Source organism: Heliangelus exortis, chromosome 10 (genome assembly GCF_036169615.1).
Source record: "Heliangelus exortis chromosome 10, bHelExo1.hap1, whole genome shotgun sequence".
NCBI lineage: Eukaryota > Metazoa > Chordata > Aves > Apodiformes > Trochilidae > Heliangelus > Heliangelus exortis.
This window is the reverse complement of record NC_092431.1, coordinates 12,635,235-12,647,671: the sequence shown is the minus strand read 5'-3', so window position 1 is coordinate 12,647,671 and position 12,437 is coordinate 12,635,235. Positions and strand designations below refer to the sequence as shown.

General features: G+C 43.6%; 1 protein-coding gene across 10 annotated transcripts in view; it reads left to right on the top strand.

Moving 5' to 3' along the window:
• Positions 1-12,437, top strand: part of LIN54 (lin-54 DREAM MuvB core complex component) — a 42,687-nt gene that overhangs the window by 484 nt on the left and 29,766 nt on the right. For 2 of the 10 annotated variants that reach the window (XM_071753575.1, XM_071753571.1), the window contains exon 1: positions 220-326. The exons of 7 other annotated variants lie outside the window; for them this stretch is intronic. The gene's annotated coding sequence lies outside the window, so the exon portion shown is untranslated. Of the gene's footprint in view, positions 1-219; positions 327-1,731; positions 1,749-12,437 lie in introns of those variants that run through there. One more of the 10 variants, XM_071753573.1, reaches the window with a different exon arrangement.

The following is a 12,437-nucleotide window of genomic DNA, read 5'->3' as shown; positions in this document are numbered from 1 at the left end:
GGAGGCCGGCGGCGAGGCTTCCTCCTCGAACCCCAGGGGTGTGTGCGAAACCTGCCGTCGTTCCCCGCTTCGGTGCCGGTCTGGAAGCAGTCGGGGTTTGGCTGCAGGCAGCTCGGGGGAGGCGCCCAGCAGGCAGCGCGGAGGCGAGACGGGGCGGGGCGGCGCGGCCGGGCAGCGCGACGGGGGCAGGTGCGGTGGGGGGGAGGGCGGGGCGGGGCCCGGGGGGCGGCAGTGACGGACTGAAAATGGCGGATCTTTCGAAATACGTTCGCTGCCGCTGATGGAGTTGGCGGCTCCTGGTCGCCCCCCTGCCGCCCGCAGATGAGGTGAGGCCCCGGGGGGCGCGCAGGGGTAACAGTCGGGAGGGGAGAAGGGGGTGTCGGTTGCTGGTGTCTCGCAATGCTAACGGTCTCGGCTGCTGGGGTTCCTCTTTCTGGGAGTGGGGCCGGTGGGGCCCAGCTCCTCTGGCCTACGCGACTCCGTCTGTATCGGCAGGTGGGGAGCCCTCGGGGCTGGGCCATCACGGGTCCCTGGCTTTGGCGGCCGCTGGACGAAGTGATGGCAGGCTTAGGCCCGAGGACGGTCTCCGCACCAAACTTGCCGGCGTGGGTCGCGGGAGGGGGACGGGCTGCCGCACAAGGAGTTGCTGGGGCCACACTTCACTTGGTCTGGGGTGAGGGTGTCTTACCTTCGTCTGCGGGGATGCTCGCTCGGGACCTGCCCTGCAGAGTGGGGCGTGGTGAAAACGTCGGAGGGTGTTTTCCACACACTTCCTTACTCACCCGAGTGCGAGGGCAATACCTGCGCCTTCAGTGTGCTGCTGCACGGCAGTTGACAGCCTCAGAGTTTGAATTTTGGTGGACCATCTTTTGGGGGTAGTGCTAGCTTCTCTTTTCATCACTCTTGCTTATTGCAAGGCATATTGGTGTTCAGAATGTGTAATATTTTATGGCCTTGACTTTGAAGCGCATTGTGCACTAAGTATGCAATGTTTTATATGAAGTTTAAGTTTTGGAAAGCACTGCAGCATTGAGAGCCTGTGAAACTGTCCACCACAACATAGTGTGAACAGGGGGAAAGATCTCAGATTTAAAATTTCAAGTGAAGAAAAAACAGATATTTAAATGATCTGTCATTAGGCTCATTCTTCTGAGCTTGAAATAAATTATGGTTATTGTAGAAAATACTGAATGTAGAAAAAAATAGGATTATTCATCGCAATGTTTTTGTAAAAGAAGCAATAACAAGCAATGCCTTGTGTGTGTGGTTAGTTTATTCATGATAGCTTTTTGGCCTATTGGAGGCAAAAAGACTGGCCAATTATCAGCTGAGAATATTTTTTAAAGGGAATCCTTTTGTATAACAAAATGCATTCACCTTGGCTTTTTATTTCCCAAGATATCTAGTTTACATATGCATCAGCAAACAGCAGTTGCTGGTTACATGCCTTGTACAGTTTTGTATCAAACTGCAGAAAGCTGTATGGCCGTATCGTTCTGTTGAATAAGTGCTCTGGCTTGGAGAGTATGTTAGAAAATACAGTCCAGTTTCTCTAATGGGTTAAAAAGGTAGCATTAAAATAATTAAAATAGAATGTACCGAGTTGGAAGGGATCCATCAGGCTCATCACACCAACTCTTGTGCCTGTGTAGGGCATGCCTAGAATCATACCATGTGCCTGAGAGCTTCATGAATTCAGGCAAGCTTGGTGCCATGACCACTAGGGTACTTCATGCTATTGTAATATAGTAAGTTTTAAAAGTTTGTTATGCAGGGTTAGTTGCTCAGGTTACATAGGAAGAACTGTTAGCTGTGTTTTTGTTTGCGTATATTTCTGTGATGTCCCAGCTCAAATAATTTGTAACTGAACTTTTCAGATAGAATTCTCAAAAAGCTTTAACTGTGTTCAGGTTGAGCATCTGCTAACCATGGATAAATTTGAAGTTTGGTGATGAAGAGTGCAGTCAGATTTCAGTCTTAGAGACATTATCTCATATGTTTGGATATATTTTATTTTGGGTTTTGAAAAACAATCAAAGCCCCTTGGATTCTTTTCCCCTAGGCTTCTCTGAAGAATATTTCTGGGGTGTTGGGTAAAATAGGTTGAGGCTGTGTGTTTGAATTTGTGCTTCTGTTCCCTCCTGTGCTATAGAAATACTTCTCATGGTATTAGAAGCACATCTTAATGCCCTACAGAACTTGTATGCTATAGTGGTGGAATTTATAACAGGTACCTGGGAGACAAACTAATGGTTGGTTTTGGGTTTTTTTGAATTCTTAGCTGTAGGAGCAAAATGTTTCTTGAACTCTTGAATCAAGGCTCTGGATTTTACCAGGCTTTATATTTGAGTAGCTTGGTTTCATCAGTTTGGAAAACTAGTAAGCAGCATGTGGCTTTTAGTACAGCCTCAGACTAAGCTTGCTCACTTGACAACAGTAGAAAATAAGAAAGGTTTTTTTGCACAAGAAAGGACAAGACTGCTAGAATAATCCCTTGATCAATGACAGGGTTGCATAGCTACATGATTCAAGAGATTCAGATTTCTCATATTCCAGATCCAGATGTAGGTTAGTGGCTCCTTAACTTCCAACTTGTGTGTTGTTCCCCTTCACAAGTTACATTTCTGCAATCAAGCATACTGATACCCCTATGAGCATTGTGTCTTTAGGTTTGGGCTCTGCTGTTATCTGTGGTACAAGTTCCAGACACATATGAAATTCCCATCTCTATGATCTAGCTGTATTTTTTTTTTTCCTTTGGATTAACATGCTTTTCTGCTACAGACTCGAGAAAACTACATAAAGAATATTTTAGAAGTGTGACAAATCTGTAGCTCCTGTTGAAAGTGTTTTCAAAGTCCTTTGGGTTTTTTTGGTGTTTTTTTTCTCAAAAAAGTTCTCAAGGTCTCAGGTGTCCTTGCATAGCTTAATCGGCTCTTCAATGAGAAGGAGACACAATCTGCAAACAAGGGTTATTTATTTATTTATTTATTTAAATGTTACCCTCCCTCTTATTTGGGAGAAAATGTGGTTATGCATAACTACAATCCTGTGAGCATTTATTGCTCCTTTGATCATGAAGACAATGGCTCTGCTCTTCTCTGTCAGCTTCTTTCCCTTCCATGTTTTCCCTTCTCATGTGCTTTGTAAGAACTTCAGCAGCTGTCTGCATGGAAACCACTGTTAAAGACTGATATGTGTTAAAACTAGCCTGGCTTTTTGTTTTTGGAAGTGAGTATGTACAAAATGGCCTGATGTAGTCCAGTGCACTGCCACCATTGAAAGAATTGGATGTACTCTTACCCTTCCCTCTGTGCAGAGAGTAAAAATGACAAATTGGGAAGGGAAGGAGGTTACTGGGTTTTTCCCCAGCCCCAGCAAATGACCATCTGGATTTTTGCTGTGGTGTGATTCCTTGGTGCCATTTGGTGTTCATAGACTTTGGACAGAGCTGTCACAGCATACTGACCAGAATTTGCTCAATACTTTGTGGAGTAGTTTTCTTCCTGGCTTGAATACCAGCACTAGTAGGGTGGAGAAAGCAGGGCTGTGGCAGCCCAGTTTAGTTTCAATGGCTAGCTTTAACCTAGCTCAGTTTCTTCATCTTCCTTGCAGCTACAGAACTGTTTGCTAACACAAGGAGGGAAGATGTTTGTATTGAAATGAACAGGCAGATGGCAAAGGAGGACAGGAGAGCTTGTGCAATAGTGCTCTCTTAATAAGCACAGGGAGTTTGAGTACAGTTATACTAATGGTCATTTACAGGCAGTGGTCAAAGTAGCAAAGGACACTATTTGAAATAACAGTGCAACAATGATACTTTATAATTATCGGCCTGACAGATCAGGGTTTTTTAGTGGTTTTCTTTCTTTTAAAATTATAATGGAAGCCAAACTACCCAGATTTTGCTGAGGGAAGAGGCATCTCCATATGGTTGATTGGTTTGGTTGTTTTCCCCTCTAGCCATTTGCTTCTGCTTCTAATAGTTGTTTATAGCTGCAAAATAAGCTTTGTCCTTGGAAGAGAGCTCTCTCTTAGTTGTCCAGATAAGAAGAACCTAGATTACCCTCAACAATGCCAGTGTTATACTATTTTGTACAAAGTCATCCCATAGTTACTTGTAAGTTACATTGCTGTTGTTCAGTTGGTGCTGATGGTCTGTGTAGCCTGACAGAGAGCTGTTTTGGTCCATGTCCTGAGCTGGATTCTGGGGGAACTTACTGAGATACTGAGACATTGATTAAGGTGCATTCAACTCATTGTTTATGATGCTTTAACACAGTGATTGTCTAGAAAAGCTCAGTTACAGCAGATGACCTGCTGAGGCTACAGGTCAGCTTCTATGTCCCCATGACTGGTAATTTCCAGTCCCCAAAATTGTAAATTAACAGTTGTCAAAATCTTCTCTTGTGTGTACAAAGCTGTCTTACATGTAGGAAGGAGAGAGCTAGGTGGTCTTGCAAGACAAAAACAAAACTTGGAAAATCACAATTAAGGCTTTGCTTCTTTTTTTGTTCTTTTTTTCTTTTTCCTAATTCTGAGAATGAGAGGAACCTGCTGGATCTGTTTCAGCTCAGACAGTGTAGTTATGACTTGCCCGAATAAGGGTGTGTTTGTCATGGAAGTCAAATTGGAAGGGTATCCTGTAAGGTACTCTTCTTGGGTAAGAGTAACCCTTGTTACCCTAAGTAACCCTTGTAAGAGTATGCATATAAAGAGTGCTTCTTTCCAGATGGCCTTAGTATGCTGTCTGGAATAAAGCATCTCCAGGGATAGAATAAGACACAGTAAATATCTCTCTGTTGCTTTCAGGATATTGAAAACAAATGCTGTAAGAGATAATGTGTGGTCCTACTCTTAATTGCAGACGCCAACGGCTTAACTGTTGGCTTTCTTATGTACACCTAATGAAACTTAACAGTTTGTGTTTCAGAAGCTCCTCAAACTGTTGTGTTATAATGAGACTTAGGCGGTCTGAGAAGCCTGCATTTGAAGTGGTCCATGTTGTTCTGGAACAGAGATGAAGATTACACTGGAATTCCTATTTCTCCCGTTGCATTGGTATCTTGACTCAAAATGTTAATGTGGAATTTCATTCCACAAAAGCCAGTCATCTACTGCACAATCCCAGTTATTTAAGTTTTCCCCAGAAGGAATATTGAGGTGCTATATCTAGAGATTAAAGTGGGTTATAGTGGTTTTGGCAAACGCACCAAGTCAAAGTTTTCCTGCAGGTGAGCTATTTATCTTCAACTCAGTCCTTCTGCAAGTGGACATACTATGTACCTCTTAACTGTTGTCACATTTAAGACCGGTAGGGATGCAGCTAGAAACATGGGTTTTGGCAAATCATTGCAATATAGCTGTTGCTATTTTTTTCTTTTCTTTCAGTGTTCCATTAAACAAAAAAATGAAAAAAGACAACTTAGATTTCAAGGTTAATAGCAATAGTGGCCATACAACAGCTTTCACTGCTGTCCAAATCTTGACAGCACTAGCCTGAAAGCATCGAAGTTTATGATCTTAAATTTTTTTTTATCTCTGCTACAAATGTTTTCATCTCTGCATTCTACTAACTTTTAAGAGAATAATATAATTGGATCAGATATGTAAGGAATTAAGTTTTTAGGGCAAAAGTGCCACAGCACGTATTTTTTTCATTAAATACCCCACTGAAATCAGCATTTTGTGGTTTTGTTTCACTTAGAACTTTTCTATTGCACCTTCTCACTAGACAGTGCTGCTGAAGTAGACATGTAATGCACCACATAATCATTGTCGTTCCTGCTTTACAATGTTTCAATAAAAATGGATAGGTTACAGTTCTGTTGTGGTGAACCTTTGCTCAAAAATACAGCACCAAAATACATTCTTGCTGAAGTGTTGGCAGCAAGCCTAACCTTAAAAGGTGTCCAATTTGATAACACCTGTTCAAGGTCTGTGGGGAAATCAGTATCAAGCCTATGATGACAATTTTAATGCATGTTGTTTTTTAAGAGTGTTCTTGGTGTGGTGTTGCTCTGTGTTCTGAATTCAAGACACAACATTCAAGAGTTGTCTGGGATTTGGAAAGCAAGACATTTATTTCAATATGTATTTGACTGGGGTGTAGTAATAAATACTCTGCTCACATCCGTTAAGTTGTGGGTTTTTTTCCAGTCAAGGTGAGCTTGCTACATATATGTTAGTTTTAAGTTCAGATTTGTAACATTTTAATTTTAGGTCTCCTAAACATTGCAGAAAATAAGTTAAAGCCACTTTAGGTCCTTTTCTTTTGGTCTCACCACAAAGTTTGCATAGATCATAAGACTGGAAATGCTTCATTGAATTTAAGGGCTCTGGAACCTACAAACCCAAATATAGCTCGTGGCAATAAACACCTCCAGAATGTGTTTAATGATCATAAAAACACCTCAGCAATTCTATTTTTCAAATTTTGTGCTATTGTATGTTGTGAACATGACTGAAACTGTGATGCAAGCCAAAGGAAGAGTGAAGGGAAATGTCCTGATTTTTGGTTTTTATTTTACTATTAGTTTGCATGACACTGCTTGAAAATACAACATGGTTTCCAGTTACAGAAAGAAAAGAGAACAGTTTTGAAGTGTTCTACTACAATGAATACTTTTTCCTGTTCTTTCTGGGGGTGCTGCTTTAAGTGAGGTATGCTAAACAGTGTTTAAAACTTTAACGTTACCATGATAAAGCAACTTGCAGCACTGCTTTTTAAGAGAAAAGGAGGTTGTACAAATATGTGTGGAATATATCTGTGGTTGACAGCATGCATTTTTTAGAAATCGGAGCATAAATTGCTATCCTAATGACTTCTCTGTATCTGCCTTTTTAGCCTGGACATGCCAGTCATTTGAAAAATATACACACATTGATTTTCTACTGCACAACAATTGCACTGTTAGATCAGCAGGCAGCATTTGCATAATGGTAATGATTTTGCTATTTGGTGCACTGCTGAGAATTAGACCCTGAAGGGGCACTAAGTACTTCTCCAGAAGCAGATTTCTCATCAGTTTGCTGATCCTGGTCTCCCTTCAAAATGAAGTGGAAGTCTAAATTTTTTGCTTGCTGTATGCCACAAATAGCAAACACTGAAAGTGTCAGTGGATGATTATGGGATAGATAGATACATACATAGATATGCAAATTTGCCCCCTTCTTAGTGGAACTGTAACTAGCATGTGAGAGCTAGGTAACAGCTGTGATCCATGCATGGGAAAGTAATATCATCTTTAAGTAGTTTAGTTTTCTAGATCCTAATGATTCTGGTCTAGTGCTTGGAGTTTTGTTGATTGGTTAGTTGTTTTTTTCAGTAATACTGTTCAGAACTTAGATTGTTCTTCCTTACTAATCTTGTTTTATAATTGCTTGTTCATTTGTGCAATGTAATATTTTCTTGTGCTAAAAAGGACATTGTCTACTCCAGAGTTGGATATCTTGAATCTTTTAAAATGCTGTTTTTCTAGCAGGCAGTGACACCACATGTGTGTTGAGTGTAATTCAACCATTTACAATTTGTATGTCATGCTGTTAGTTGTGTCTTTTTTCCTATTTCTCTGATTTCTGTTTTGTCTGAAAGGTTTGTGGATTTTTTGTGGAAAACTCGTGGATTTTTCTCTAATATGATAGATAGTAGCTTAGCATTTTTATTTGCCAGTTCCCTTGGGACCTGTGGATGTATCTTTTCAAGTCCTATGGACTTACGCGGGACAGGCAGTGTGGCTGCAAAAGGCACAGCAGAAAGTCTCCTGTGAGGGGACAGCCAAGGCACAGTTCTTTCTGTGCTGTCTTTTCTCCTCCAGACTGATTCTCTGTGTGTTCTCAAAGGAGGCAGCAGCATTATGGATGGTGTCTCCATGTCTCCCAACTGGAGGCCAGAGTGGAGCACTGATGGCAGTCAATATGGCCAAAGCTGAGGGATGGTTCAGGGAGTTCTTGTATCTCTTCTTTGGCTCCTCTGTTGTGGCAGCCAGTGGCAAGTTCACCACAGAGCACAATCTTAGGGAGGTGGTGATCCTGGAGACGTGTCCTGCCCAGCACAGCTGTGTCCTCAGTAGCATGGCCTCAACACTGGTGACCCCTGCCTGTTCAATGACAGGAACATTGGTCACACAGTCAGTCCAGTGGATGTCTAGGATTGTACAGGGGCAGCACTGATGGAAGCGCTCAAGGGGTCGCTGGTGGTGGTGGTAGATGACCCATGATTCAGACCCATGTAAGAGAGCAGACAGTACAATGGCTCTGTAGACACCAATCTTTGTACTTTTCTTCAGGTGTTTATTGCTCCAGACTCTTTTATGAGGTCTTCCAAATGCACTGTATGCCTTTGCTAATCTGTTGTCTCTCTTTGTTGACCTTGGCATCCGAGGAACTAATGCATCCCAGATAGCTGAACTGCTGGACTGTCTTAAGCTCTGATTTGCCTATGGTGATGTGGGGATGATGGAAGTCTTCCTGTGGTGCAGGCTGGTCGAGAACTTCTGTCTTCAAGCTGACTTCCAGCCCCAAAAGATCTGCAGCCTCTGCAAAGCAGGATGTTAAGCACTGCAGAGCTGCTTCTGTGTGAGCAACGAGGGCGGCATCATCAGCAAAAAGCAACTCTGGGTTATGGTGATTTAGGATCTTGGTGTGGGCCTTCAATGGCCTTAGGTTGAATAGGCTCCCATTGGTACAATACTGGATGTAAATGCCATTTTCTTCATTGAGGTCTGCCATGGCCCTTTGCAGCATCGTGCTGAAGAAGATTGTGAATAGAGTGGGTGCGAGAACACAGCCTTGTTTTACACTATTGATTGGGAAGGATTCAGAGAGCGCATCACCATATCTGACTTGTCCCTGCTGATCCTCATGTAGCAGGATGATCGTTCTGAGGAACTTGGAGTGGCATCCTGATTGTTTCAAGGTTTGCCACAGGCCCTTTCTACTCACAGTGTCAAAAGTTTTGGTGAGGTCAATGACTGAATGTCACATAAAGACCTTTGTTCTGTTCCCTGCACTTCTCTTGATGCTGTCTGAGAACATATACTGTGTCTGTGGTTCTCCTATTGGCTCTGAAACCACATTGGCTATCAGGTAGAAGTTCCTCTGCAATAGTGGGTACTAATCTGTTCAAAAGTATTCTTGCAAGGATTTTTCCAGTAGTGGAGAGCAGAGTTATACCTTGGTAGTTTGAGCAGTTTGACTTCTCTTCTTTCTTCTTGTACAGGGTGATGATTACTGCATCACAGAGATCTGGTGGTAGTTTGCCTTGTTCCCAGCAGCTCACAAGGAGCTCCTGAAATTTAGCATGGAATGCTTGGCCTCCATGCTTCCAGACTTCAGATGGGTTTCCATCAACCCCAGGTGCCTTACTGGTTTTCAGCTGCTGTGTGGCCTTAAGAGTCTCTCCCAAAGCCGGGGCTATGTCCAATTCAGTTTTCACTGGTTGTTGTGTAATGTGCTGAATTGCTGAGCCTTGGACTACGTGGTTGGAACTAAAGAGAGGCTGGAAATGTTCAGGATGGAGATTTTATCTGTGAGAACCATTTGGCCATCTGTGCTGAGTAGGGGGCTTTGAACCTGGTATGTGGGTCCATACACTGCTTTCAGCGCTTCATAGAGCCCTCTGAAGTCACCCATAACTGCGCATAGCTCAGTCTTTTCTGCTAAGTTGATCCACCACTTGTTCTGGATGTCTCAAAGTTTCTGTTGGAGCTTACTGCATGCAAGACAAAAGGCTGCTTTTCTTACGTGGCAACATGGCTGAGTGAGGTGTGCTTAGTGAGCGGTTTTCTTCTTTGTCAATAATTCTTGGATCTCTTGGTTGTTTTCATCAAGCCAGTCTGTTTTTCTTTGAGAAGAACCCTAGGGATTCTTCAGAGGACTGCAGGTTGCTATTTCTAATGTGTTGCCGGAGCGCTTCAGGAGAGGAATTTATGGGATGATCTAGAAGTCTAGCTTAAAGGTTTACCTGGAAGCTGTTTCTCACTGTATCTTTTTGAAGACTGTTAACTTTGAGCCTCCCCCTTGGGATGCCACCCCTCTTAGGTTTGGGCTTAAAGTAGAGGGTAAGTTTGCATCGCACAAGACAGTGGTCTGCATGACATTCTGCACTGGGCATTGCTCAGAGATGACAGACATTGCAAACATTTCTCTGGTGCACTAAGACATTGCCAATGAGGTGCCAGTGCTTGGATTGAGGATGCATCCAGGTTGTCTTCAGGCTGTCTTTCTGTTGGAAGATAGTGTTGGTGATGGTGAGCTGCTGCTCAGCACAAAACTCTAGCAGGAGATGTTACAGTTTCCAACACCATGCTTTCCAGGCTTCATAGTTTTTTCCTACTCTGGCCTTGAAGTCACCAAGGATTAAGATCTTATCATCTGCAGGAACCTTTTGGGTGAGATGGCCAAGGTCGGTGTAGAATTTGACTTTTTCTGCATGGTCAGCTTGGAGCGTTGGGGCATATATACTGAAGAAAACAACATGTTGCTTGTTGTGTAGTGGGAGGCATAAGGAAATAATGTGATCGGAATGACCTGTCAGCAGATTTTCAAGTTTGGAGATGATGGAGTTTTTAATCATGAGGCCAACCCTTGAGAGACGTCTTTCAGTTTTTGGTTTGCCTGACCAATAGAGTGTGTAGCTGGCACCATGTTTTTTAAGACTGCCTTTCTCATGAAGATGAACTTCACTGAGAGCAGCAATGTCAATGTTAAGTCGTGACAGTTCATGCAATTAAAGCAGAACGACGATCAGGAGAACTGATACAGCAGAACTGTCTGTGTATCAAGCATGGTTCTGATGTTCCAACATGCAAGTATCAATCTGAGCAAGCTGTAGAGGCATGTTTATGCCTTTGTCTCTTTGTCTTTGTTTGACCGTGTCAGAAGATGCCTGTTGACCATGGATAACCAACCGGCTGGGGGGTGGAGATGGCTTTTGCTTAGGCCACCTTTTCTAGGCCCCTCTCCATGTGTGGAGCAAGCAGTGTTCTCCTTGAAAAAGGCTGCTTGGTCACTCAGGATGCTGCCAAACAAGACTGTCATCTCCTGGGTCAGTCTTGAGTGACCAATGTGCTGAGCCGCTTGCATGCAGGGTGGGGTCTGTGGCTTCCAGTGCACCTTTTCACCTGCTGTTTCATCCCTCACCTGTCACTGTGGGGCTTTACAAATGTGGGTATATCCCTTGAGCCTGCACACAGTGGCTTTTTTAGGTGAGGCGCAGTGTGCGTGGAACTGGCCCCACCCTTTACTCCTAAGGTTCATCTTCCAGGGCCTAGCAAGCTTGGACAGTGACAGTGAAGTCCTCAGGACTCGGAGTATCCTTGTCTTAAATGGATGGGCTAAACAAGCTCCATCTGCCTGGGTTTGGAGTTAGAGTTGTCCTTCTAGGATGGTTGCCTAAAGGCTAGTGAGCCCATCCTGCCCATGAATGCACTTTGTCTGACCCTTCAATTGAGACTTACCTGATATGGGAGACCCTACTGGAGTCATATGCCATCACCAGCATAGCTTGCAACCTCACAAGGCCACACAAGCTCCTCCCCCACAACAAGGGGGTGCCTGTGGAGGGCTTCCCACAGATACTGAGAAAGTTAAATCCTACATGCGGGCCAGAGCTTGTGGATATAAGGCTACTCCATCTACTAAAGGGCCCCATCCACTTGGTCTTCCTGGTCTGGTGGCCTGTAGCAAATCCTCACTATAATGTCTCCTGTCCGTGCCCTCCCTTTAATTTTGACCCATAAGCTCTCAGTCAACTCCTTATCCATCTTCAGGTGACACTCCCTTCTTTTCTCTGCTGCTTGTCCTTCCTGAAGAGCTTGCATCCTTCCATTCCGGCACTTAAGTCATAGGAGCAATCATACTATGTCTTTCTGATACCAATAAGATATAAGCCCTGCAGGCTTACACACATCTCTTAATTCCTCTTGTTTATTCCCCTATGTTGTGTGTGTTTGCACAGAAACATTTAAGTTGTGCCTCCGATGAAGCTGACATACTGGCTAGAATTCTATTGAGGTATTTGACCAGTGATAGGACAAGGGGTAATGGGTGTAAATTGGAGCATAGGAGGTTCAAGTTGAATATCAGAAAAAATTTTTTTACTGTAAGGGTGACGGAGCCCTGGAACAGGCTGCCCAGGGGGGTTGTGGAGTCTCCTTCACTGGAGACATTCAAAACCCGCCTGGACATGTTCCTATGCGATGTACTCTAGGGGGCCCTGCTCTGGCAGGGGGGGTTGGACTAGATGATCTTTCGAGGTCCCTTCCAACCCCTAGGATTCTATGATTCTATGATTTCTTTGGTCCTTCCCTATTACCTTAGGAGGCCCTTGCTCATTTCTTTGAGACTGAGTGCTGTAGTGTATCCAGCACAACTCCAATTAACAGGCTGTGGGCTCTAGTTAGCACTCTGTCCTTCTCATTTTGTCCTGTCATTCC